Below are 16,198 nucleotides of genomic sequence, written 5' to 3'. Positions count from 1 at the left end.
TTGACCTGTTGCATATGAAATCCCCTGGGGTCAGCTAAACTGAGGTAACACTGTATTTCACTATTTGACTTTGGCAGAGAGACAATAATAGTAATTAGTTAAAACTGAAAGGTCAAAAGAAAGGACAACAGTTAAAATTACTTTTTTAATTATTTAATAAATAATCTGACTTTGGTAGAGATTAGAGATAGATGAATATACTGCTAAACAATATGCTTATTTTTCAGAAAAGCACAGATGGTTTTCAAGATGTGACATGATATGGATTCTTAAGAACTTAGCAAAAAAGATTTCTAAGGTGGATATTTTACCTAACCCTTTTTTCTAATCATAACTCAGTTAGTTTAATATTTAAGAGAAAATCTACAACTTTTTGGTAGAAATATAAAATGAAGGGATATTACAAAAGGAATTAGTGATAGATGACTGTAAAAAGAAATTAATTTTTTGATAATTATTTAAATAAAGGTATTGATTTAAGGATTGATTGGGATACAAGTAAAGCCTTTATGGGAGATTTCTTACTTTATTCAATGTAATGGTATTTGAAAAAGAAGTCCCAAGAAAAATTGCAGGCTATTTTGGATGAAATTTTTAAAAAGATAGTTTACAAAAAACATTGGCAAATTCAATTATAGTATATCAGATCAACATTTTATGACAATTACCTATGTTAAATATAAGAAAAATAGACTAAATTGAACTATGCAAAACAGAAGAATTTTGAGTTTGCAAATAAACCAAGGAAATGGTTTGCTTATCAATCGAGAAAGCAAAAAGAATATTGAAAATTCAGGATGCCAACACTGTATTATTGAATAATGCATATATACATAAAAAAATGTATGACTTCTATTTCAATTTGTATAACATATAAGCTATTTCCTGGGAACAGACAGCGGAGTATTTTAAAAATAGAACTTACTTAAATTTTCATAATCTTAGATACCAATTATGAATACCCCTATAACTATTAGGCAGATATTAGAAGCTGTAAAAAAACTAAAATAGGAAAGGCACCAGGAACAAAAGGATTACCATGTTCTTATTATAAATGTTTTGAAGATCAACTTTTGCAACCATTTTAGACAGTGGTGAATTCTATTTTACAGGGCATTCCAATGCCAGAATTGTGAAGAGAAACCAATATTGCATTATTACCAAAGACAAGGTTCAACTTCTGCTAAGAATTATAGATCAATAGGAGAAGTCTGCCACCTGCTAAATACATTTAAAAATAAAGAAGAAAATATAATTGGTTGACATTTTAAAATCAAGTCATATCTGCTGTTAGATCTTTAAATATTAAGAAAACTCTGGCTTACAATATATTTTGAGTTTGCTCTTTTAAAGGTAAAATTAAAAACGGCCCTGCAGGTTTTATCATGCTACTCATGACCGACTTCAGGGGGAAGTGCTCATCTCCATTTCTTAAGCCAAAGAGCCAGCATTGTCTGAGACATTTCTGTGGTCATGTAGCTTACATGACATCACACCACAGCACAAAGCATATGGCACGACACAGAACACTTGTTACCTTCCCATATGCTTATATGTGGTACCTATTCATCTACTTGAATGTGTATTCTTTCAAACTGCTAGGTTGGCATGAGCTGGGACAAGTAATAGGAGCTCATTCCATCTCATGGCACTTGGGTCTCGAACTACAAAATTGTAGACCTTTAATTGTCTAGGACACAGCGTCCTAACCACTGAGTCACTGCATATCTTTTGTTCTTTTAAGCATAAACTAAACCATGTTTAACAAAGTTTATTTTTCCATCTACAGTGCATGTAGAATGTACAGTGCATGTAGAATGTACAGCGCATGTAGAATATACAGTCATTCTTTTTAGCAGTAACAAATATAATCAGTCTATAGCTCTGAAAGTGCTGCAAATGTTTAGAATCTTGCCTATTTATTTTATTTACAAACATATGGTATCCTAAGACATATGTTAACATCTTCAGAAACGTTCACAACACTAAGTACTGTGTAAAAATTGAAAAGGGCAGTACTGACTTCTTTGCAATTAATACTGGTGTACGGCCAGTTGTAGTTCTATCCCCGTTTTTATTTCTGATTATCACAGACCAGGGGTCAGCAACCCGTGGCTCTGGAGCCACATGTGGCTCTTTCATCCCTCTATTGTGGCTCCCTGTCGCTCAAAATATGCACCAATGTGCGACATCCGCCGGCACGCGATTTATTGAGCTTTTCGACCTCCAGTAGGACAACCATGGATAAATCCAAGAAAAGAAAAGTTTCAGAAGAAAACGTTTAATTCAACTACATATGCTAGTTTTGTGGCCGCTCAGGAAATAGTCAGGTATGGGAAGGGTTTTGTGGCTCCCGATGTTTTCTTTTCTGTAGGAAATGGGTCCAAATGGCTCTTTAAGTGTTTAAGATTGCCAACCCCTGTCATAGACTATACCATGGGAAAGGAAGTGAATAAGTTGGATTTCGGCATTCTATGTAATAAACAAGGCAAATTGACTGACCTAGATTTTTCTGATAGCATAGCTTTACTTGAAAACACTAAGACTGACGTTGGCACTTGAAGCAAAGGCAAATGGGCTTAAAAATTAGTGAAATCGTGACCAACATGATGCACGTTGGCAATCTTCAAAACACAACTCCAACAACATTAGGAGGACAGGTCTTAAAGCTTTGTGGAACAATTTAACTACCTTGGTAGCATCATGGATACAGATGGGGGAAGAAAATGCGAAATGCCAAATAAGTAAAGCAACTGCTGTCTTCTAACAAATGTGCTCAATTGGACCACATCTGTTATAAACACAGCAACCAAAATCAGATTACTTAATGTCATTGTCATACCAACTACCAACTATGTCAGTGAGACCTGGAAATCTACAACAAGAATTATTCATAAGGTATCTTCCAACAGCGTTGTCTCAGAAGGATTCTTCGTATCTCATATCAGGACTATGTCACAAATAAGGAAATTCTACAAAGAAATAATTTCTGAAGACTGAGATAGTGATAGAATGTAGAATGTGCTTTGCTGGACTGGTGATCTGTGTAAATGAGCAACGTTCAGCAAAGACTGCAATGAATTGGATATCACCAGATGTTCAGAAAAAAAGAGGAAGGCCAAAGAAAACCTGGTTCCAAACATTTCAGGAAGATTTGAAAAACATCAACCTTAAATGGAAGAATGCAGAGACTGTAGCTGTGATCAAAAAATTGTGGAATATACTTGTATATTCCCACAGGATATAATAATATTTATTTTATTTATTATTAAATTTATACATGTCACCACCCATCTCGTATCTAACAACTGTTTATACTGAATAGAAAATTAACTTCATTATCAAATAAAAACACAATTCAAATTAAATGTAATACTGTACTTAAAATCATTTTATTACTTGGCATTCAATGTTTTATTCATTTTTTTAATCTAAAAAAATGTCTGTTTAGCTATAACAGCAACTTTGTTTCCTCATATAAGAAAAGCAGCCATTTCTCTCTTTTTTTCAGCACTAGTCAACCTAGAAACTAATCAAGGAGAGAAGCAACTTAGAACTAAGGAGAAATTTCATAACAGTTAGAACAATTAATTAGTGGAACAATTTGCCTCCAGAAGTTATGAATGCTCCAACACTGGAAGTTTTTAAGAAGATGTTGGATAACCATTTGTCTGAAGTGGTGTAGGGTTTCCTGCTTAAGCAGGGTGTTGGACTAGAAGACCTCCAAGGTCCCTTCCAACTCTGTTATTCTATTCTATTCGATATGGAAAGGAAGATTTGAACAACTTTAAAAACTTACTTTTTCTTGTTTAAAAAGTTCTTGTTTAAAACTTTTTCTTGTAAAAACAATATAATAATCTGAAGTTGGACATTCTGGGGCTGAATTAGCATGTATGAAATAAATACAAAAGGTATCAATTTCTTCTCTGATAAACAGGAGGATCACTGCAACATGTTGTTGAACACTGATGTTCTATTGTGTCTGAATCTGACTACTGTGATTTGTAATTCAAAGCTAGGCCATTTACAGTACTTCATTTACATGTAATTGAGTCACTATATTCAGACAAGGTGTCATGAACACTAAATTCAGATTTGTAATTTGAGTTTATGAATGGGCGGCTATATAAATATGATACTTTATTAGGTGGTAGCCTTCCGTAACTTGGAAATCAGTTGATATACGTACTTCAACAGTGGTGGTGTCAGTAATGACCACCCTAGCTGGGGAATTCTGAGTGTTAAAAATCCATTCATCTGAAACATTCCAGGTTGGGGAAGGGTGGCTCAGAATGAAGCTTACCATTCTGAACTAAAATCTGTGACATATGATAAGCTGAGCAATAAACTGATTTTGTTTGTATGTGTCTGTCTTTTAAGTCAGTATTGACTGCTGGAAACTGCCTGGAGTGGCCCTGCAGTTCTGTTGTCAAGATTTTCAAACATAGTTTGCCATGATAGATTCAACATCACCAGTTGGTTTTGTGCTTAAGACAGAACTCACAGTCTCCCATTTATAGCCTGTGTCTAAACCATTATATCAAACTGGCTCTCAATAAACTGAATAAAAAGGGTTAAATTCTAGAATCTATGCTAAATAAAACATGGTTTCCTGTGATACATAAACCCAGTAACCATCACTTAACAGTGGAATCTCACAGAACCTATCTCTCCACAGGAACCCCACCATTTATCTTAATTTCAAAGAAGGTAATAACTCTTATCAACTTTTCCAGACTAGAAATTCTGAAACACTAACTTTCACTAAAACAATGTTTTGGGTAACTTTAGATAACAGAACAGTATTGGAAAGCATAGAAATTTCTGTTCTGTTTGAACAGAAATAATTGGTGCCCTTAAGGAAAAAATGTAGTTGCATTTGATACCTATCCTTAAAGCAACAAATTAATCAAATGGGAAATGAGACACAAACTTGCATAAAGAATACCTGCTTTTGCCACATACAACAGTCCTTCCCCCCCCCACCCAATTCAGTTGTATCATTTTCCATAATGACTTCTCTTCCAAAGAAAGAACCAGCCTTGCCAGCTGTCATTGTTACTTCATGTAAATTAAAGCTAAAGTTGTATAACCCAGTAGGCCACAAATGATTTTAACATAGTTTACTGAATAACCACAACTGCTAGGGTTCATCCAAAATGCTAAGCCTTAAATCCAGGTTTTCAAATCACAGTAACTTGGTTGAAACAGAAGTCAACAATTACAGTTGACATTACAGTTCAGCAACAGGATCGAGTCAAGCACAACCTACCGAATGTACCTCAAATCAGTTAAATAATTAGAAGCACAACATCCCCCCCTCAAAAAAAAAAAAAACCTTTTTCAGGGAAACCTGATTGCCACCCCTAAAGTTGGGGAGTCTCCATAATGTGAAAAGCAAAGATAGAACTGTGAAATCTAAGGCTACTCAGAGACAGGAGGCTGGTCACAGCAATAAAAGAGCTGCAGTTGTTTGGAGAGTAAGTGCTTTAATCTTCATTAAAGGGGCAAAATTCTGTTTCTGCAAGCTGGAGGACTCACCTACCCCATTATTGCCTACTTTTCTTCCTCAGCCCCGTCTCCTTTTCAAAGCAACCGCGGTTAGCAAAGGATGGGTATGCGCTCCACTTTATCTAGGTGGTGTTTTTTACTCGGATCTGGGCACTTAAGAGAGCCGGCTATCATCGCGTATTTCGCGCTCTTTTATGGGAGAAGAGCACCAGCTGCCTCAGGGTTTACTATCAGGATGGTCGTTAGTGTGAAACGGGACCAAGAACAGGGGAAAGAGACCGAAAGCCGTACGAGACCTGCGATCTCTGATCTCCACCTCAGAAAGGACCAAACAGTGCCAGGAGAGACGGCACAGCAGTTTCGCCCTGAACAGTTCGAGAAGCGGGAGACAGAGAGGGGCGGTTCCGAAATGTGAAAAATAATTTAAAAAAAAAAAATACTCTCTCACGACTTCAGACATAAAAAAAAGGCGCCCCTTCCCCTCACAGCGCCGCCCAAAAGGCGAGTCCTCCGCTTTTAACGTCACGTCCCCCGAGGACAGCGAAGGAGTCGAATTACCGTAGGCGGCGGCCTCGGAGCTGCTCAGACGGCTACACCTCTTTCCCCCCCCTCCCCTTAAGTCGCTCCCGCCGGTGCTCGCTTTCCCTTGGTTTCTGTTTGTTTTTCTTCTGCCCAGCAACACCAACACGAGCGCCCGAATCTGATTGGACAGTTTGGCCCTGGCCGATGCAACCAATGTAAAAGGAGAAAAGCCAGGTGATCCTATAGCAGAGTGCTTAAACAAAAAGAAAGGGGGGGCGTGTGGACAAGGAGAGGTTGTGTGTCGCCCTGATAGAAGTTGACGAAACCACCTCAAGTAAAAAAGGAGAGGAGATAATTACTTTGAGATATCAGCGATGGGGTAATTGCAGATAAATGGGTCAAACAGGTTAAGGTTCAAAGGTAAAACATCAAAAGAAAAGATCATTATCAATGCATGTCCTGTAGGGGTAAATTCAACCCGCTTTTTTCTTCTTCAGAAAAACTAACAAACAGCGATAAGGAAGGCTGTGGCTAAATTACTGGTGAATGTATGGCCTCGAAACTGCTTGTCCCCAGTAATTCTTATTCCCATGCCAGGATTTAAGGCCCTAATTTACTTTCTGAATAGATTCCTTGAATTTAATGGGACTTCTCACACACAGGATTATGTCCTTAAAGTAAACTTGCTGGACTTGCTGAACAGCGATAAGCTGCCTGTTTTGAACCTTAGCAGATACATGATTCTAAACAGCTGCTCTCCTGCTAGAGTACTTGCACTTTCAAAAAGTATTAGATCACCTTTGCAGTTCATTAATTTATTATTCAGTAACCAAAGTAGGTGCACTTATAAGAAGCTAAGAATGCTGTCAAAAGTGCAGTAAAATGCAAATTTCAAAAAAAACTTCAAAGGAAATCATCTAAGATTTTATTAAAATGTTCCTGGCAGAACAGCATCTCTGAAATGGCTGGCATAAATGTTATTTGGGTTCACTTTTCTATTACACAAGAATGTGCACTTACAGCTTATGATTAACCTCACCCCACCCTTTAAAAAAGACTCTCCCTGACCTTCCAGTTAGCCTGCTTTAGTGTATACTGAGCCTCCCCCTTAATTACATAGTGTAACTTTTGAATAGCTGGCAGCTGTCTTTAGTTAAAAACAGCAATGCTAAAAATTCAGTCAAGTATCACCATTATTGATGCTTTACCAAAAATCAAACTAAATTTTACTCCCCCAGCATGCCTCTTCTCCTACTAGGAAATAGCTGGAGCAAATCACTTAGAATCTAAAACTGATCTTACATATTGCTCAAAAACACAGTTCAAAACACTTCAACTTCATTTTAGCATCTTTGTCATTGCAGCATCAGAGGAAGTAATCTTTTTTTTAATCAGAAAATAATTGCAAAAAAAGGATGAGTGAGTCATGTGTGAATCGAGCAGCCATATAAATTTGGTTAATAAAGATCTTGGTAGCGAATGATGGAAATTATGTTTATTCTACAACAGGGTTCTGCATAAATAAATATCTGTCAAATGATTTGAAAAAACATTGAAAAGCAAAGCAGAATTCTTTCCAGCTTCATTTTTGCAATTACATATATGGATAATTATTATCACTGTTCCTTTATAATTGCAACAAAAATGAGCTGCATATTCCTAATTCTATTTTTACCAAAAAAATTAAAAATGAGGCATGCTTTTACTTTCTATCAATAAATGAAGTTTTCCTTTCTAAGAGAAATTAGATTGAAGAAATATCCTTGTTATAATTTGGAAGAGCATATTTTAAACCCATCAGCAGTGCCTTAACATTTCATTTCTAATTTCCATGTTTTTCTTAAAAGCACTGCAGAAAAATGCAAAAGACTGTAGGCTATAATTTAGTACAATACATTATATTACAATCATAAGAAGCTAAAATGACAGCTGTTTCTTTAAAAAAACATAAAACCTGTTTGAAGAAACAAAGGACATCTGGTCCATGCTTCTGCTAGCTAATGCTCTATGTGTTGAACTGTAATTCCATTGCTTCACTGTTGTAGTAGTGGTTAAGGCATCAGGCTAGACAGCAAAACACTATGAGTAGAGTGACCTTGGAACGGTCGTTTTCTCAGGGTCCTGGGCAGGAAGCAATAGCAAACAACTTCTGAAAAACCTTGCCAAAAATACCTGCAGGGACTTGTCCAGGCAGTGTCCAGGAATCAGACACAATTCCATGGAGAAAAAAGTAATTCAATATACTTATCATGGTGGTAAGAATAGCAACATGTAAATGTACCGGTGACTGCATTTTTATCCCTGTTAGATAAATCCAGGCTGGAAGAGTTTTTAAGTATGTGGAGGATAAAATTGCTTTTGCTCTAAGTTGGACATTAGCCCAGTAGGTCCAGTTGAGATAGACACATTGTCTTCCAAGATTATTTGGGATCAGTTTGAGTCTGTGAATCTTGAGGAATTCTATGTGCTATGTGAAGGGTTCTACATGCTGTAAGTTCTGCAACATGAAGACTAGATCCCTGCCTTTATCTGTTTTGTGAATGCTGCCAAGGAGGTACTGAACCTATCTATCCTCAATAATTATCAGTTTCACATTTTATAAAAAATTGATTAGCTGGACCCTTTTCAGTTGGAATTCAGATTTCCATAAAAGACTGAAACTACATTAATTGTTCTTATTGATGATCTTTAATAGAAGTAATATAAGGAGAATGCAAGCCTTCTCTCTGCTGGATCTTTGATACCACCAATCATGACTTTCTTCCAGGCTAGTTGAAAGTGGGGGCACTGTTTTTCAGTGCTCGTCCTTTCTGAGAGGTTACTTGCAGTGGAGCAGAAATCACATCTATGAGTAGTGAATTGCAGAGTATTGCAGGCTTAGTCTATCCTACCTGTTTTTAAAATCTACTGTATACAAATCTGCTGGAAGAGGTCATCTCCTGGCACAGAGTGAGCTACAAACAGAAATGTATATCTCCATTCTGGTTTGGGCAAGAGATGTGGTGCAGATTCTATCAGGGTCTGGATAAATTAAACAGGCTTAGGCCAAATCTAAGCAAGATAGAGTGGAAACAGTCTATCATCAGGTCTGTATTGCTCTTCCCCAAACAGAATTGTGCAGTTTGGGAGTCTTTTTCAATGCATAGTTCCTGCTATGCATTAGGTGAGGCTTTGGTTAAAAGATCCTCTGCACAAGCTGTGTTCCCCCCCCCCCCCCAATCAGAGGCTTTGCACAGTTATTCGCACCCTTGTCACCTCCTGCCTGGGCTACTGCACATAAGTAGTTCTTGAAGACTAGTCAGAAGCCACAACTGTTTAACAAGGGGTTGTTTTCATGTAACATTCTTGCCAAGTGATTAATTGGTTGCTGGATAGTGTCCAGGTACAACTGAAGGTGCTGCTTATTATCTTGAAATCCTTTCAAGATTCAGGATAACTCGGAGATATCTCCTTTCTGTTTCAATCTGTCTGCTCAACAAGATGAGAAAAAGGCGGCTTCCTGAGGATCCACTGCTAAAGGGAATCTAACTGAGCATTCTTGATGATGAAGCCCCTATATTCAGATATCTGGACCATCACTTTCTTCATTTGCTTCTAAGCCTTGAAAACATGCCTGTTCCAGAGAGGACTAGGGCCAAATGAGTATTATTCTAACCCAGAGGCGTCAAACTCGTGGTGTCACATTGCCACGTGACATATCGTGACTTTTTTCCCCTTCACTAAAACGGAGTGGGAGTGGCCAATACGTGATGCAGCACATCCTTGTTCTAGCCCAAAGGCTGTTCACTTGATATTTTTCAATAGTTATACTGTATTCTTTTCCCCCCAGTTGTAACCTTATGTTATATGACAACCTGTTCATTGCCTGTGAGAACTGAAAGGTATAAAAACCCAAATAAATGTATTCACATATAAACATTCCAACTAGGCAATGATTACCCACATCTACATGTGGTGCAAGTACATCAGGATACGAAATGTAGAAAAAATATATTTAAAAAGCCATATCAAATAGCATTAGTTATTCAAGCTACCTAGAAATATTATTTTCCAGTCAGATAAATAATATGAGCAAAATTATCCAAGGGTACTGCTTACCCCCCTTTTTTTTTTTACAGACTCACATACAGATAATTGGAGGCAGTGAGAAAAATCGAAGCCCTATAGAAACTACAAGTAAGAGGGTGGGTGTAGTGGGGTGGGGTGGGGTGGAGAGATTTACAATCCAGGAAAGATATTCACAATGTTTCGAATGTGGGACTGTCTGTCCCTTTCTAACTTCAGAGGGCCCTAACTGAAAAACCGACTTTAACCTACCTACGGTATCTTCCATAAAACCATACAATCTAGAATTGCTAGTTTTCTGAATGTTTTTGCTGCCTTCTAGCGGTCGCCCTGATTATCTGCAGCCCAGGTATGGAAGTGCTATCTTACTTCCACAGATTATCATACCTCCAACCTTGGCAAGTCTTAAGATTCGCGTTAAAGAACAGCAGCCACGGCATGCAAAAGTTCGACACCGTATAAAGCAAGCCCGTTATGCAACAGCACTCACACCCCATTTCTAATCTTCAGAAAATCAACTAGTAGGCTGATCATGAGTATAAAATACGAGTAGGATTAATCTGTAAGACTTCTTAGTATAAACGTATTTCTTCGAAGTATGCCCTGCTGCGTTTATAGCAAGGCTTTAAAAAAAAAACACACAGCCCTCGACTTTAAGCTGCAATGCTGTGCACGTGCTATAGATCTGAGGCTTATGCACAGTTCCGTAGCGAGATCTATCGAACAGAGTGGAACTCTGTATTGTACGCAGCATCCGGTAGCTGTATCGTAGCCTGCAATCTTTCACAGAGGCTTGAGAAGCAAGGTCTAACCCAATGCAGCGGCACTTACTTCCGAAAACACCGCACGCTGATCAGACTGGTTTCGTGCAACTGAAACACCAGAAAAGTCAACTACTTTCCCTTTCTACAAGTTTCTTCAACCATGGGCGAACAAAACGTGTCCCCGTGCACCATGCTCGCGTTCAGGTGGAGAAAGCCCAACATAATAAAAGGACCCTGGCGCACGGGCGCTTTCATCCTTCTAATTTCTTCGGCGCGACAATGAGGAGAGAGGAAGAACATTAAAAGAACTTAAGCAACTTAAAAGTGAAGAGACTGAAAAGTCACCCTTTTCCTCAGAAGTCCCTGGTCGCAGATTTCTAGCTCTTTCTCCTCCGCCAACCAGTTTCAGTTCCTTCCACTCATTTGCGGTTGTTTTCAAACAGGTCTTGGGTTTCTTTCCACGTTTAGCCACATGTAGGCCCGCCTACACGGCTCAAGAAAAGCAACTATTTGGCGAGGCGGCCCTTAAAATTACCATAAGTTCTTCCTCCAGGGCGGAGCGTATATAAGCAACTTTTCTTAAGCTTTTTTGAAACCGCATCAACTGCCATTTTCTTTTGCGCACTTAATTTTGTAAAGAACTTGAAGGCCAGTTATTCGATTTAGGTTGCTGTCCTGTGCGTGTCGGAAAGTAGTAGTGGCTCTTTCTTCCGCACAGTTCTCTGTTATTTACTAACAAGTAAAGGCCGATTAAGTTCAATGGAAATTACTTCTAGGTAGGCAGAGGATTGCAATCATGAAAAAAAAAAGCCCGCATAACGCGGTGTCTGATAAACCAGGCTAAAGAGGCATGAAATCAAAGATACTGTACTTTCTTTTCTATACAAAGTGGGTTTTTTTCTGCTGCTGTGTGTAGGCGAATAGTGCACCAAATACTACTAGTAACAATAATTACTGTTCCATCACAGCTCTTAAGGGACTGTATCAAGAGTTCATGTGCAGATTGAGTACCTTTGATGTAGGCAAATGATCTGTTTTGAGCATTGGAAGTGCCTCTTGAATCACAAAGCAGCTATAAGGAAGGGTATTAGAAGTGCAGAATAATCTGAAAAAAAGATTCCTGCATGATCATTAAAAGTTACAGATAATTTCATTGTCCTATGCAGATTAGTGGAAAATATTGCCTTTTGGTTTTTTTTTCATCGAGCTGTATTTTTGTTATTTATTCAAAAATTACTATTTTGTCTTTTTTAAGGTGAAGGTTATGCCAAATATGCCATAATAAAGCAATCATTTGAATAAGAATAAAATCGATACACAGATCAGTGCCTTAGCTAAAGGATGGTGTCATGGTGCCTTTTTAAGTATTGTGAGATCCAGAAGCATCCACGTAGTGCAAACTTGTTTCTTTAAAGGGAATTTTATCCTTTCCAAAACTTTCCAATACCGTTTTTCTTCCTGCCAGGAAAAAAAGTAAACTTCCTCCAGCCCACTGCTGCTTTCTGAACCAATTCTATATGGGTCGGAATTGCAGCAAGTTCTCTGACATTAGAATAAAGGAACTACTGTATGTAGTATCATCTGATGATAGTGCACATCACACATACCCTGCCCCCCACAGTTCCAGTGGTTTCCTGAGGATATTTTTTTTTATTTGATTGATCTCTCACTGTTCATAAGCTCACTCTGAAAGAACTTAAAAGTGACTGATACAACTCACAGAAATTAATTTTTGAAAAAGAACTGAAATTATGTGAAATAATGTTTCCTATCTTAACTATTGAAAGTGCATTTTATTTAACATTTAGTCTTTGGATATATTTGCTTGACAGTCATATTTTCAGCTCAGAAAAAAATTAAAATGCATAAGTTATTTCTTTAAATCTCATTAGTATTTTGCCATGCATTATCTACAAGTCGAGACAAGTTCTTAAGGATTGCATTTATTGTGCTTTTCTGTTCATCTTGCACTAACAAAGGTGCCACTTAGTTTAAAATATGCAGGAAGAATCCCGCAATGATCTGATAAAATACTAACAAAATAAAAGCCATACAGAAAATTTTAAATCACAAGAAATAAATGACATGTAATTATTGAAACCTCAATCGCATCCTGCAGATTTAGCCATATTGACTGATATTTCTGGGACTTGCAATCACAAAATACATGGAAGATACCAGTTTTAGAAGGCTACAATAATATGCTTCATAGTAAGGACTGAATCAGAGACTTGATTTCCCAAGGTCAGATATAGCTTTGAAAATCGGAAATTTTGCTATAATCACAGCTAACTATTGGGCTACAATGGAGTAACATCTGCACAGATCTAAAAGACAGAAGGTATCAACCAATGTCTTCATTATAAGCTTGGTTGTTCTACCTGCTGTCATTAGTTTGGTTTTATATGTAATTTTAGTCTCATTCTTGTCAGTATGCTTCTTGATCTTTATTATAGAGTTGTGTTTCCCCCCACCAAAACTTTAGAAGAAAGTTAACTACTTTGTTAACTCCTTAAATATCGAATTATAACATCTATCCTATTGCAATTCTATGCCTCCATATTATGGAGAATTTATTATGGTTTTATCTTAATATTTTATCTCCTATACTATCCCAAAATAAGACATCCCCTGATAATAAGACCAATCAGGCTTCTGAGTGCATGGCAATAAGGCCAAGCGCATATTTCAGGTTTCAAAAAAATATAAGACAGGGTCTTATTTTCGGGAAAACACGGTAATATGTTTGCTGTATATTAGTGGTGGGTTCCCCCTGGTTCGCACCAGTTCTATAGAACCGGTAGTAAAACTGGCGGGGGGCTCCGCCCACCAACCCCCAACGTCATCAGAACACTTCTGTGCATGCGCAGAAGCTTCTGCGGATGTGCAGAAGAGCGTGCGCGCGAGTGGCCCCGTTGTGAACCGGTAGTAAAGGTAAGTAGAACCCACCCCTGTTATATATGTATGTGTGTGCAATTGCTGGCACTTTATTTAAACTAAATTTGTATATCAGTGATTGCATGACCTCCATAGATGTCATACATTAAATAAACTACTTTGAACGGCAGACAATACACAAAGATACCGAGATCTCCACTGTAGTTTTTAAAAACCAGCTTTCTGTTCGCATGTTGAAATGGATTCAAATATCACAATAGTTTTCCATTACCTTCTTTCAGGATATATTTTCAATATAGTAATCCAGTTTAGAGCCTTGTTATTCTCAAGAGATTCCCCTAAATGCCAACCATAACCAACCCTGCTTAGCTTTTGTGATTAACCAGCATCAGCTCTGTACTGCCACCTTCAGTTAGATATGCACTGACTCAAGTATCTTTTCAATTTATCTGCTCCATTTATGATTTGTGTTGTTATAATATGAGAGGAGCTATAACCAAACTATGCTCATTTATGGCTGTGTAGTGTTATTTAAGTTTGAAATATGATAGTTTAGTGCACTTTTTGAAAAAAAGAAACCAAAAGTACTGTAAATAGATCAAAGTACTGGAATTCTATTCCAACCTTTTCCAACCTAAAACCTTCAGCTCTAACAATATATTGTTTAGGTAAGAATGGAATTGTGGTACCACTCATTTGTAAGGCATCTGTATGGAAAGCAACCAAATTGTACAGTTCATATGCTACATCACATAAAGCCTTAGTTCAATCCTCACAACAGTTCCACATCCAGGCACACAATTTGACACACAGTAAAGTGTGACTAGTTTATCATGTATTTCTTGATCAAGTACATGCTTATCTTGACTGGGTTTGTTAATAAAATATTTGTATAGAACACATGTATGTGAATATTGGCAGCTGGATAGAGTATGTTCACTGTGGCCTTAAACTATTTTGCCCTTGGTATTGCATGAGGAATCAACTGGACTTCTATAAAGTAGTCTGAAAGTGGGAGGGGGGGGGGGCGACTTTGTAGAAGAAGGAAATGGCAAATTATTTTATATTTTGCCATGGAAATCCCAAAAATGTAGGTGCATTGATCAGTCTGAGAATAGGAAAAAAACCTATTGCTATGGTCTCCCATTTTTCAGCTTCTAAGACTTCTTGGTTAATCAATTAATTCTGCACACACTAAATGTGTTAAAGCAATAATAAAACCTTTGAGCTTTACATTACAAAACTTTCTTATGCCCAAATAAATTTGAATTTCACAGGGCTTTTCTGCAAGACATAACTGGCGAAGGATGTAACTGAATTTAGTATAGCTGGACTAATTAAGTTTTACAAAAACCAGCATCTGAGCCTTTGTCTGAAGAACTTAGTCATGCTCATCCCATTTACAATAATATTGTTTTTTTGCTGGGCTGCCAAAATTAGTAGGCTACAAGAAGTGTTAGACATGCAGGTAACATCTTGTACCAGAATTTAAGATAATTTTTTTTACATTATTGCACAGAACAGTCTTTGTTATATGTCCTTGCCAACCTAGCAAATTACAAATGAAGAGTTAAACTTAAAAGGAAACTCTGATCCCTCTGTTTGGAAAAGATTTAATGCCATTGAAAGAAGCTGCATGTGATCTCATGTCTGTGCCAAATGAACATCACCTGATTAATTATCAATATCACCTTTGGCCAGGGCAAGGATGTTATTTATAACTCCAAATTGAAGCCAAACTTCAAAGAGTAGTTCCATATTACCAAGTTCAAGACAGAAACAAGAAAAAGAAAAGGTTATTTTCTAAATATTTAAGTAGTTGGTAATTAGATTTTGGAATAAGTATTAACCACATCCAGAGTAGCCAAATATATTGTAGCAATTAAAATAACTCAACTAACATCAAATTTATCCTGACAATCTTCTTTTTCCCTTTTCTTTTAACTTTTTAATTTATCTGGTGATACCATTCCTAATCTGTGATTGTAAAAAAAATGATTTTATAATAATCATTAGTCATTGCATGTTATTTTAAAGTGTTCAGAAATCAAATGCACATTTTGCATTTGACTATGATCACTTTAGTTATCCAGTGTTTAAACATTTATTTTACTAATTTCTCATCTGATAATGACACCATTGTCTCTTATTTATAAAGAAGCAAATGACAGATGTTCAGTGAAGTGTATTGAAAAATGTGTCATTTTCTACTTATAAGTCCCTAAACTAATTGACTGCTCAGAGAAAAACCATATTAGACAAACTTTATAACATCTTGGCTTCTCAGCCTCAGAATAATGCTAAATGTTTACCATCGCATAAAAAGTATCATAGACATACATAATCTGTAGAGATTCTCAGTCATCCAGGTCATGATTGTCCCAAAGGTGCTTTTTCAGGAGGAAACTGGACTTTGTTTTTTCTTTTGAAGATGTTTC

General features: G+C 37.1%; 1 protein-coding gene across 4 annotated transcripts in view; it reads right to left on the bottom strand.

Annotated features, from left to right (window-relative positions):
- The window catches only part of PDCD4 (programmed cell death 4), a 29,862-nt gene extending 18,555 nt beyond the window's left edge, over positions 1–11,307 (bottom strand). For all 4 annotated transcript variants that reach the window (XM_070946480.1, XM_070946479.1, XM_070946478.1 and 1 more), the window contains exon 1: positions 11,208–11,307. The gene's annotated coding sequence lies outside the window, so the exon portion shown is untranslated. The remainder of the gene's footprint in view (positions 1–11,207) is intronic.
- Positions 11,308–16,198: the final 4,891 nt, after the last annotated feature.

Source organism: Pituophis catenifer, unplaced genomic scaffold (assembly GCF_029215685.1).
Source record: "Pituophis catenifer annectens isolate HBS135680 unplaced genomic scaffold, rPitCat1.0.hap2 SCAF_6, whole genome shotgun sequence".
Taxonomy (NCBI): Eukaryota; Metazoa; Chordata; class Lepidosauria; order Squamata; family Colubridae; genus Pituophis; species Pituophis catenifer.
This window is presented reverse-complemented; position numbering and strand designations above follow the sequence as displayed.